The sequence below is a fragment of the Bombina bombina genome, chromosome 2, assembly GCF_027579735.1.
Source record: "Bombina bombina isolate aBomBom1 chromosome 2, aBomBom1.pri, whole genome shotgun sequence".
NCBI classification, from domain to species: domain Eukaryota; kingdom Metazoa; phylum Chordata; class Amphibia; order Anura; family Bombinatoridae; genus Bombina; species Bombina bombina.
In genome coordinates, this window is record NC_069500.1 from 975,673,581 (window position 1) to 975,686,154 (window position 12,574).

Below are 12,574 nucleotides of genomic sequence, written 5' to 3' on the forward strand. Positions count from 1 at the left end.
AGGCTACCTATGTCATTTATGTCATTTGTTGCTCCCTGTGTCGGCTTCAATGTAAAGGTTGTACGACCAGTGAGGTCAGGGAGTGTATCAGGGAGCACCTTTCTGACTCAAATGTTCAGCCTTGGCAAAACATTTTATAGAATTTCATTTTTGTAACACAGTATCTTTAAAATGGCGAGCAATTGAAAAGGTTACCCTCCCTAATACAAGTATTCTGGATTTTTACTTTGGGTACTAGAGTTCCAAAGGGATTTAACTCAGAGTTTGACCTTTTGGGAATAGATTACTCTAGTATTTTGTATATAAGGTGATTCAGAGACAAAAAAAAATTGAAGTCTAGCATAAGTGATTTGATTTTGTATCAATTAATAATGAAAGTTTTTCGCTACATAGATCTTTATGTTGGTGATACCCCTTTATATTACATTAAAGGGATACTAAACTCAATTTTTTTCTTTCATGATTCAGATAGCGCATGCAATTTTAAGCAACTTTCTAGTTTACTCCTATTATTATTCACATATTGGCTAGATGTATTAATAACAAGCATAATCACAATTGAAATAGGACAATTTTAGTGATTTTTAACTCCATAATTTGATTGAGCAGTGCACTGCGTTTATATGAGTAAATATAGCTGTTCATTTAATACAGTAAAATGTTCACTTGCAAAAATAATGTTTTGAAGGTATATTCAGAAAAATATATTCTTTGGCTTATGATGATTAATGCTTGCCTCAATGTGAAGCAATATACAATTAATTGATAGGATGTGTATACAGTATATAAGAATGTGTAAAAGTTATACGTTGCAATTTTTATTCAATTTAGATATTTTTGTCCCAACTTAAAGGGGCAGTATAGACCAATAATCTGCATGTAATAGACACTACTATAAAGAATAATATGCACAGATACTGATATAAAAATACAGTGTAAAACCTTTTAAAAACTTACTTAGAAGCTTCCAATTTAACACTGTTAAAGAGATAAGCATGGGACACCCACTGAAATGGACTGATAGCAGAATCTACTCCTACCCTCCCCTGCATATGAAAAGACCCATTATGCAAACAGAAGCAGTCTGAAGTCTGTATACATCAGTATACATCAAAAACTTTGGGGCTTGGTTAGCAGTCAGAAAATCAGCACAATGTTATTTAAAAAATAAGCAAAACTATACATTTCTACCAAAACACACCCAGGTGGGCTATATAAATGGATCATCTACAAAACATTTATGCAAAGAAAAATCTAGTGTATAATGTCCCTTTAAGAACGTATAGTCAGGCAGGTCACGTGATTTGTCAATATCTAAAAGCAATATAGTCATGGTTTTAAAAGTCTGATCACATTCGGCTAGATTTAGAGTTCTGCATTAGCTGTCAAAAGCAGCGTTAAGGGGTCCTAACGCTGCTTTTTACCACCCGCTGGTATTTAGAGTAAGCCAGGAAAGGGTCTACCGCTCACTTCCTTACCGCGACTCCAGGCTACCGCAGATCCCCTTATGTCAATTGCGTATCCTATCTTTTCTATGGGATCTGCCTAACACTGGTATTTGGAGTCTTGGAAGAAGTGAGCGGTAGACCCTCTACCGACAAGACTCCTACCGACAAAAAAAGTCAGTAGTTAAGAGCTTTATGGGCTAACGTGGGAATATAAAGCTCTTAACTACTGTGCTTCAAAGTACACTAACAACCATAAACTACCTATGTACCCCTAAACCGAGGCCCCCCCCACATCGCCGCCACTATAATAAAAAAAAATTAACCCCTAATCTGCCGCCTGGACACCGCCACCACCTACATTATACCTATGAACCCCTAATCTGCTGCCCCTAACATCGCCTACACCTACATTATATTTATTAACCCTAATCTGCCCCCCCCAACGTTGCCGCTACCTAACTACAATTATTAACCCCTAATCTGCCGACCGGACCTCGCCGCCACTATAATAAACGTATTAACCCCTAAACCGCCACACTCCCGCCTCGCAAACACTAGAATAAATTGTATTAACCCCTAATCTGCCCTCCCTAAAATCGCCGCCACCTACCTACAATTATTAACCCCTAATCTCCCGCCCGCAACGTCGCTGCTACTGTAATAAATGTATTAACCCCTAAACCTAAGTCTAACCCTAACCCTAACACCCCCCTAACATAAATATAATTTAAATTAAACGAAATAATATTCCTATAATTAAATAAATTAATCCTATTTAAAACGAAATACTTACCTAGAAAATAAACCCTAATATAGCTACAATATAAATAATAATTACATTGTATCTATTTTAGGATTTATATTTATTTTACAGGCAACTTTGTATTTATTTTAACTAGGTACAATAGCTATTAAATAGTTATTAACTATTTAATAGCTACCTAGTTAAAATAATTACAAAATTACATGTAAAATAAATCCTAACCTAAGTTACAATTAAACCTAACACTACACTATCATTAAATTAATTAAATTAATTACCTACAATTAGCTAAACTAAAATACAATTAAATAAACTAATCTATAATACAAAAAACCCCACTAAATTACAAAAAATAAAAAAATATTACAAGAATTTTAAACTAATTACACCTAATCTAAGCCCCCAATAAAATAAAAAAGCCCCCCAAAATAATAAAATTCCCTACCCTATTCTAAATTACAAAAGTAATCAGCTCTTTTACCAGCCCTTAAAAGGACTTTTTGCGGGGCATTGCCCCAAAGTAATCATCTCTTTTACCTGTAAAAGAAAATACAATACCCCCCCCCAACATTATAACCCACCACCCAAACCCCCCTTAAAAAAACCTATCACTAACCCCCTGAAGATCTCCCTACCTTGAGTCGTCTTCACTCAGCCGAGCCGAAGTCTTCATCCAATCCGGGCGATGTGGTCCTCCATCCGGGCGAAGTCTTGATCCAAGCGGCAAAGAAGAGGTCCTCCATCCGGGCGATGTCTTCGTCCAAGCAGCATCTTCTATCTTCTGTCTTCCGGATCCATCGTCATCCCGCCGACGGACTAACGACGAATGAAGGTTCCTTTAAATGACGTCATCCAAGATGGCGGCCCTCGAATTCCGATTGGCTGATAGGATTCTATCAGCCAATCGGAATTAAGGTAGGGAAAATCTGATTGGCTGATTCAATCAGCCAATCAGATTGAGCTGGCATTCTATTTGCTGATCGGAACAGCCAATAGAATGCGAGCTCAATCTGATTGGCTGATTGGATCAGCCAATTGGATTGAACTTCAATCTGATTGGCTGATTGAATCAGCCTATCAGATTTTTCTTACCTTAATTCCGATTGGCTGATAGAATTCTATCAGCCAATCGGAATTCGAGGGATGCCATCTTGGATGACGTCCCTTAAAGGAACCTTCATTCGTCGTTAGTCCGTCGGGGAAGGAGGATGTTCCGTGTCGGCGTGATGAAGATGGATCCGGAAGACAGAAGATAGAAGATGTCACTTGGAAGAAGACATCGCCCGGATGGAGGACCTCTTCTTTGCCGCTTGGATCAAGACTTAAGCCGGATGGAGGACCTCTTCTTTGCCGCTTGGATCAAGACTTCGCCCGGATGAAGGACCACATCGCCCGGATTGGATGAAGACTTCGGCTCGGCTGAGTGAAGACGACTCAAGGTAGGGAGATCTTCAGGGGGTTAGTGATAGTTTTTTTTAAGGGGGTTTGGGTGGGTTAGAATAGGGTATTCTGACTCAGATAGTTGTAATAATGATCTATCCCTTGCTGAGACCTCTATGCCTGGCCTGTATAAGAAGATACAATCACTGCAGACAATCTTTGTCAGATAGCTGAACTCACCAATACTTTGTCAATCCATAAAGTTGCTTTATTCTGAATATGAGGTTACAGCAGATAATGAATACAGCAGATGAATGAATGGTTAAAGTATTTTGCGGTCAAAAGATGATACTGATCGTAGCTTGCAATGTATTAACATGAGTGCTTGTTACATGAGGCTGTTAGCTGCAGCCATGACACAGGAAAACATCATAAAACTACAAGGGCGGAGTAATACACAAAAGGGAAATGCATAGTAAGGTCAGAGGGTAAGACATTCTAGAAAACAGGAGCATTACCAAAAAGTGTCAGTAGATGGCAGTACAGAACAAACACAGGGAAACCTTGAGAACAATAGCATAAAAATATATGATTTCTTAACTATAACAACATGAACATAACAGAGGCTATGTAATATTCTATGCCTCATTGAGGCAGCACACTCCCCGTCTGGCATAATAAATGTCACTATTTAAATCATAACGGAAGTTATGCATAACAGTGTAATTTGCAGAGATGTCTTGAAGACCTGAAAGATATAAGGAGAACATACATATAATGCAACAACAACAATAATATAAACTTCAAGTTGTTTTCAATTAAAGTTCAAGAGACTTCTTTCTTGAAGTCACAGGAAGAATCCAACAGCATACATAAGTAAGTTCAGTCTCCAAAGGGCAAGAGCAAGATAAGTTCTGTGATCGGTCTGATGAAAGTTTTTATAGTCCCTTGTCTTGCAACTTTCACCTCCACCTTACGCACCTTTCCATCATCACTAGGAATGCTCTTTACAATCAGTCCCATGGGCCATTCGATTCTTTCAGCTTGCTGGTCCTTGAGGAGAACAAGATCTCCAACCTTGATGTTAGGGTTCAGACGTTGCCATTTCCTGCGTCCTTGCAGAGTAGAGAGATACTCCATCTTCCAATGATTCCAGAAGCAGTTGGCAAGGTGTTGTACTCGCTTCCACTGATTGTAGCACAGATTTCCTGTTTTAAAGTCTCCAGGGGGAACAGGAACAGACCCAAGCTTCTGGGTAAGAAGAGTAGCTGGAGAAAGGAGAGTTGGGGCCTCTGGATCTACAGAAACTGGAACAAGTGGTCTTGAATTGATTATGGCAGATGCTTCTGCCAGGAAGGTGGTTAGAATCTCATGGGTGAGTCTTGTGGATTTCAAGTCCATAAGCATGGAGTCCAGTATTTTACGTGTGATGCCTATCATTCTCTCCCAGGAGCCACCCATATGGGAAGAATGAGGAGGATTGAAAATCCATGTACAGCCCTTTTCAGCTAAAAGGTCTTGAATTGGCCTAGAGTTGAGATGTAGCTCTCGACAGGCTCCAACGAAATTAGTTCCACAGTCAGATCTTAATGTTTTGACTGGTCCTCTGATGGCAAGGAATCGCCTTAGAGCATTTATGAAACTTGAGGCATCCATATATTCTATTACTTCAATGTGTACTGCATGCACACTCATGCAAGTGAACAGCACTGCCCATGGTTTGCTATTTGCTTGGCCACCGGAGTCGAACACTACCCTGATTTGTTTTGGCTTATGTGGATGATACACTCCGAAGAAAGTCAGGTACCAGCACTCTTGGAGTTTTTGAAGTGGTGGAGCTGGCTCGGAATGATCATTGTCATGGAATGGGTTCAGGTTAGCTATAGGACTGTTTTTTGGAATGCCCCTCTTGTCACGGATACATTTACTTTCTGAGCCAAAGACATCCTGTTGTACACCGCGTATTAACAACAGTTCACTTTCAGCAATATCCTTTGCAGAAAGAAACCTTTGGCACACGTGCCAACCTTGACAGTGAACATCTGTGGGCTTTGTGTGAAAGCAGTGTGCAATGTGGACTAACCTTGCAATGGTACGTACAAGCCTTGTCCACTTGGAGAAACGTTCAAAGCGTTGACAGCCCAAGACGAGTCTTTGTTCAGTTCTGGTGACAAGGGTTTTTACTTCAGGACGAATCTCTGGATCGTTGTCAGGTTCTAGAAGACTGAAGACATCAGCTGTGGTTTCTTCTGGATGATCCAGCAGGAATTCAGGGCCTGTTAACCAAGAAGAATTTGCAAAGACACTTGCAGACACTGGCCTGGTGGCATGATCTGCAGGATTAATTTCAGATGGAACATAATGCCATTGATTGGGCTTAGATGATTTCCTGTCTTCAACTGACAAGGCTATTTTGTTGTCATCACTTGTAGTACAAAACACTGTGGTACCCGGATTGTCATCACAAAGGATAGAAGTAACATCAGGTATTTGGATGATGTCAGGAGGCTTCTCCCTTACTTCATGATGGCGAGAGCACTGTTTGAAGTGGGATCCACGTCCATTTTCTAATATGTAAGTTTTGAAGGAGTGGATCTCAGATGACGTACGCATACTATTCAAGCTTACATCGCCCACTATCACCCAGCCTAGATCAAGTCTTTGTGCATAAGGGGCATTGTCAGGTCCATTGCACTGCTCGCGTACTTTATGTACTCTGAGAATGTCTCTTCCTAGCAGGACCAAGATTTCAGCATTCATGTCCATTGCCGGAATCTCATCAACAAGGTGCCTTAAGTGAGGATGGTGAAAGGCAGCCTCTGGAGTAGGAATCTCTTCCCTTTCACCTGGTATCTGGTCACACTCAACTAATGTTGGTAGGGGTATGCCTTCATTTCCTTTGATATGAGAGACCATGAATCCATTGGCCCTTCTGCCAAAGGCCTCTACACGACCAGAACAGGTTCTGAGAGTATACGGTGTTGCATTACCCTCTATGCCGAAGATCTCAAAGAATTTAGGCTTAACCAGGGATCTGTTGCTCTGTTCATCTATTATAGCTGTCAGGATAATGGCATACTTATTCTCTGCACTGTCCCTTTAAAGCATCCTGCTCCCATTAACATCAGCCTATTTAAGGCCCCTCCCAGCATTTTCACATTGCTTAGTATTGAAGTTTGTTTTAAACCTTAACCTGAGCCTGCTCTCTGTGAGATTTATCATACTACTTCTGTTTGTTGGATTCCTCTACTCCACCTAACTGGATTCCTGTTGTCATCCTCTCCTACCTGCCTGCTTCTCCCTCAGAAGATTCAGCTATTTCAAAAGCCTCACTCCTACCTTTACCTCTAACCCAGTTTCCCCTGCAGCTCACCGGCCTTGGGATTCACCTTTCACGGAGCTCCGCTTCCTCATGCTGTGACGTCATCAGCCAGCTGCTACTGAGCTTCCTTGCTCCCTCTGGCAAGTCGCCATTACAACCCAGTGTTTGCAACTATCATTATAACAGTTCTGTTAGCGGTAAGCCAGTCTCTGAATTTTTACTTTGCTGCTATACTCTAAGATTAGTATCTCAGTTGCTGCTGTTATTTCTCTGACTTTTAGTTCATTTCCTCATATCCTGCTGTTTTACCGTAACTCTGTTCACAATAGCAATTGCTTATTTTTTCTATGATCATAGTACCAATTTTTCCTTGCTTATTTAATTTTTACCTTTATTAATGTTAAAATCTCAGGTTTATCTGGGCATACCCCTGCTGCATTTACTCTCTCACAGTGACTACCCAGACACATGTGGCAGCCATAGGGAATATGCTCAATTACTGCCTGTATACTAAAACTTTGCAATAAGGAATAAGGTTTTACATAGCTGCCTAATTCCTAAATTTTGTTTTACCTTTTCACTCTGTTGCAAACAACCATACAATTTTTATTGTTTTTTCATTCCAGTAGTTGTGGTCTTAATAACTAAGCTGCACACATTTTTTCTTTCTTAGTTGTGCCTGACATAATACTAAGCCCCAAAACTATGGACCCAGCTGGAATGAACGCACATGTGCAAAATATCACACAGAGAGTTGATTTATTAACTGAAGCTGTTAACACTTTGAAAACAGAAAATGATACTTTAAAAGCTTATATCAGGGATGTGGTTGATAAGAGGGTACCTATGTTAGAACCACAGGTTAGTACACCAGAAAAATTTAGTGGTGAGAGATCTGAGTATAGAGATTTCAAGAATGCTTGTTTGCTTATGTTCTCCCTTAAACCTCATACCTATCCCACTGATAGAGCAAGGGTACTCACAGTTATATCCTATTTGAGAGGTGAGCCCCGCACATGGGCCAACACTTACTTTGAGAATAACGATGATATACTTAATTCTTTGGAAAGTTTTTTTTCTGCTATGGGTCAGCTATATGAGGATCCATATAAACAGCTTACTGCTGAAACTGCAATGCGAGGCTTGAAACAAAAGAAAAGAGTAGTTGAGGATTACATTGCCGAATTTAAAAAATGGGCGAAAGACACTCTATGGAATGACCTTTCACTGAGAAATCAGTTTAGATTAGGCCTTTCAGAAGGAATTAAGGATGAGTTGTCTAGATCTGAACTACCACATACTCTTGAGGCTTTAATGTCACTTAGCATAACTATAGACAGAAGACTGAGAGAGAGACAGCAGGAGAGATCATTTCATGAATATCCTGCAAAGAAACAAAATACACCCAGCCCCAGCAAATCAACTGCTGAACCTATGGATATAGGTTTTATAAAGGGACCATTAACCCCTGAGGAGAAGATCCGACGAAGGGCTAATAACCTCTGCTTATACTGTGCTTCAGACAAACACACTGTCAGGGACTGTCCTTCCCTCCTGAAACAAAACAAGGGTAAGATGTATAAAGAACCTTTTTGTTGTACCACTCAGGATCATGCTCTCCCTTACCTAAATTTATCTCTTCTTTTACAGTGGGAGTCACATCGAATCAACGCTCCCACGATTATTGACTCAGGAGCTACAGCCTCCTACATAGATACTGTATTCACTAAATTCAATAAAATTCCACTTGTGCAAAAAAGGTCTCCTGTGTTATTACGTGGAATAGATGGTAATCCAATCACATCAGGTCCAGTTAAATATCAAACAATACCCTTACTTGTTGTTACCCCAGACCACCATAGGGAGTATATGTCATTCGATGTAATATCATCCCCTATTTCACCCATAGTTCTCGGTATAAACTGGCTCCGAATTCATAATCCTGAAGTAAATTGGTCTACCTCAACAGTCACATTTAATTCTACGTTCTGCTCTACTACTTGTTTCCCAGCTACTATTTTGCAATCCACTGAATCCAATGAGACAATTCAAATTCCTGAGGTTTATAAGGATTATGCAGATGTATTCAGCAAAACCCAGTGTGACAATCTTCCTCCTCACAGGAAGTATGATTGTCCTATTGAGATCATACCTGGCTCTGAGATCCCCACGGGTCATATTTACCCACTCTCAAACCCTGAGTTAACACACCTTAAATCTTACTTAGATGAAAATCTAAGGAAAGGTTTCATCCGTCCCTCCACCTCTCCAGCTAGTGCTGGGATTTTTTTGTTAAAAATAAGGATGGCTCTTTGAGGCCAATCGTAGACTACAGACAACTAAATAAAATTACAGTAAAAAACAGATATCCTTTACCCCTCATCCCGGAGTTAATTGAAAGGTTGGAGGGAGCAAAATTTTTCACAAAATTGGACTTAAGAGGAGCCTATAATCTCATCCGAATTAGATCTGGAGATGAGTGGCTCACGGCGTTTCGAACAAGATACAGATTGTTCGAATACGTCGTGATGCCTTTTGGGCTCTGCAACACGCCCGCAACTTTCCAGCACTTAATTAATGACATTTTTAGGGACATATTAGATGTCTTTATTGTCATCTATCTGGATGATATTTTAATTTATTCCAAGACCTATCAGGAACACATTTCCCATGTTAGACAAGTTTTATCAAGGCTCAGAGGTAACCACTTGTATGCTAAGGCTGAGAAATGCCTGTTTAATTCACAGACCATATCCTTTCTGGGATATGAAATTTCTCCTTCAGGTATCCATATGGAACAAAAAAAGGTTGATGCAGTTTTAAATTGGCCCATACCAACAACTAAACGTCAAGTTCAGTCCTTCATGGGTTTTGCGAATTTCTACCGCAAATTTATTAAAAATTTCTCCAAACTTGCTCTTCCTTTAACTGTTCTAACAAAAAATAATTCACATTTCAGGTGGACTAAAGAAGCACAATCCGCTTTTGATTTGTTCAAACAAAAGTTCACTTCAGCACCAATACTCCGTTTTCCTGACCCTAATCTACAATTTGTTCTTGAGGTGGACGCCTCAAATTCTGCTATTGGCGCTGTTCTCTCCCAAAGAGAAAACTTGTCAAAACCGTTACATCCTGTGGCTTTTTACTCCAAGACTTTGAATAGTGCGGAACAAAACTATCCTATTGGTGACAAAGAACTCTTAGCCATAAAACTCTCCCTGGAACACTGGCGACACCTCCTTGAAGGTACTTCCATTCCTACACTCATCTATACAGATCATAGGAACCTGCAGTACTTGAAGGCCACTAGAACCTTGTCAGCCAGACAGGTTCGCTGGAATCTCTTTTTCTCTCGTTTTAATTTCCTCATCACATACCATCCTGCTGGAAAGAACCAAAAAGCTGACGCATTATCCCGGTTACCCACAAGTCTTCCACATCAAACGACCGACCAATCCATCATACCAAAAGAAAACTTCATTTCTTTTACTCTCGAAGTCTCATCTAACCTTAAAAAGGAACAGTTGGCCGACTCTACAAAGCCATCACACCTTCTTCAACTTAATACTCAAGGACTTTATTCTCATGATTCAAAGATATATGTTCCACCTTCCCTCAGACTCATTCTCCTTCAATCTGTACATGATTCACCTCTAGCTGGTCATCCAGGTATCCATAAAACTCTCGATCTAGTAAAAAGGGATTACTGGTGGCCTCATATGGCAACTGAAGTTAAGGACTATGTAAACTCTTGTCTTAATTGTACCATTTCAAAAAGGGATAAACACTCTCCCTATGGGTTGCTTTTGCCTTTGCCTACTCCAAAGAATCCATGGTCTGAGATTGCTTTAGACTTTATTGTAGATTTGCCAGTCTCTTCAAAGAATACCACCATCCTTGTCGTTGTAGATCTCTTCACGAAGATGTGCCATTTCATCCCCTTCTCCAAACTTCCTACCGCTTTGGAGACAGTACATTTGCTTCTCAAACATATTGTTAAGTATCATGGACTTCCCACTTCAATCCTCAGTGATCGTGGCAGTCAATTTTCTAGCAGACTATGGTACCATTTCTGTAAAACTTTATCTGTTGAGAGAAAGTTAACTACTGCTTACCACCCGCAATGTAATGGTCAAACTGAACGTTGTAACCAGTGGTTGGAACAATTTTTAAGACTCTTCTGTTCCTCTCAACAACATCTTTGGAGTGACTTCCTGCATTACGCTGAATTTTGTTACAACAACACTATTCATTCCACTACTGGTCAAACTCCCTTCTTCGCAAACTACGGTTTTCACCCCAAGTTTCACATCCTACCATCTTCTACCGTTCCAGTATCTAGTATATCAGATTTGTCTGATTCCATCTCTTCCAACTTTAAAACCATCGAGTCCAACATCATAGCAGCAAAACAACTCCAGAAACAGTATTATGATCGCCGCAGAACTCCTCCTCCTGTCTACACAAAAGGTGATCTCGTCTGGCTATCCACCAAACACCTAAGTTTGAAAACCCCTTCGAAAAAACTTTCTCCGTTGTTCATTGGTCCATACCCTGTTGAACTCGTCATTAATGCCAATGCTGTCCGGCTTAAATTACCCGATAATTTAAGGGTTCATCCCACATTCCATGTATCCCTTCTCAAACCCTATAAGGATCTCAGGGATTTCTCTTTACAAACGTCTCTTCCACCTATTTCTCTCGACCCTGAGATGGAGTATGAAGTTCACTCAATCCTGGATTCCCGTTTCCGCAGGGGACGTATTGAATATCTTGTTCGTTGGAAGGGTTTCTCTACAGATGATGATTCCTGGGAACCAGCTACCAACATATCCGCTCCTCGTTTGATATCTCATTTCCACCAGAGACATCCGGATCGTCCTGGGCCTTGAGCCTCTGGAGTGGCTCCTTGGAGGGGGGATTCTGTCAGGATAATGGCATACTTATTCTCTGCACTGTCCCTTTAAAGCATCCTGCTCCCATTAACATCAGCCTATTTAAGGCCCCTCCCAGCATTTTCACATTGCTTAGTATTGAAGTTTGTTTTAAACCTTAACCTGAGCCTGCTCTCTGTGAGATTTATCATACTACTTCTGTTTGTTGGATTCCTCTACTCCACCTAACTGGATTCCTGTTGTCATCCTCTCCTACCTGCCTGCTTCTCCCTCAGAAGATTCAGCTATTTCAAAAGCCTCACTCCTACCTTTACCTCTAACCCAGTTTCCCCTGCAGCTCACCGGCCTTGGGATTCACCTTTCACGGAGCTCCGCTTCCTCATGCTGTGACGTCATCAGCCAGCTGCTACTGAGCTTCCTTGCTCCCTCTGGCAAGTCGCCATTACAACCCAGTGTTTGCAACTATCATTATAACAGTTCTGTTAGCGGTAAGCCAGTCTCTGAATTTTTACTTTGCTGCTATACTCTAAGATTAGTATCTCAGTTGCTGCTGTTATTTCTCTGACTTTTAGTTCATTTCCTCATATCCTGCTGTTTTACCGTAACTCTGTTCACAATAGCAATTGCTTATTTTTTCTATGATCATAGTACCAATTTTTCCTTGCTTATTTAATTTTTACCTTTATTAATGTTAAAATCTCAGGTTTATCTGGGCATACCCCTGCTGCATTTACTCTCTCACAGTGACTACCCAGACACATGTGGC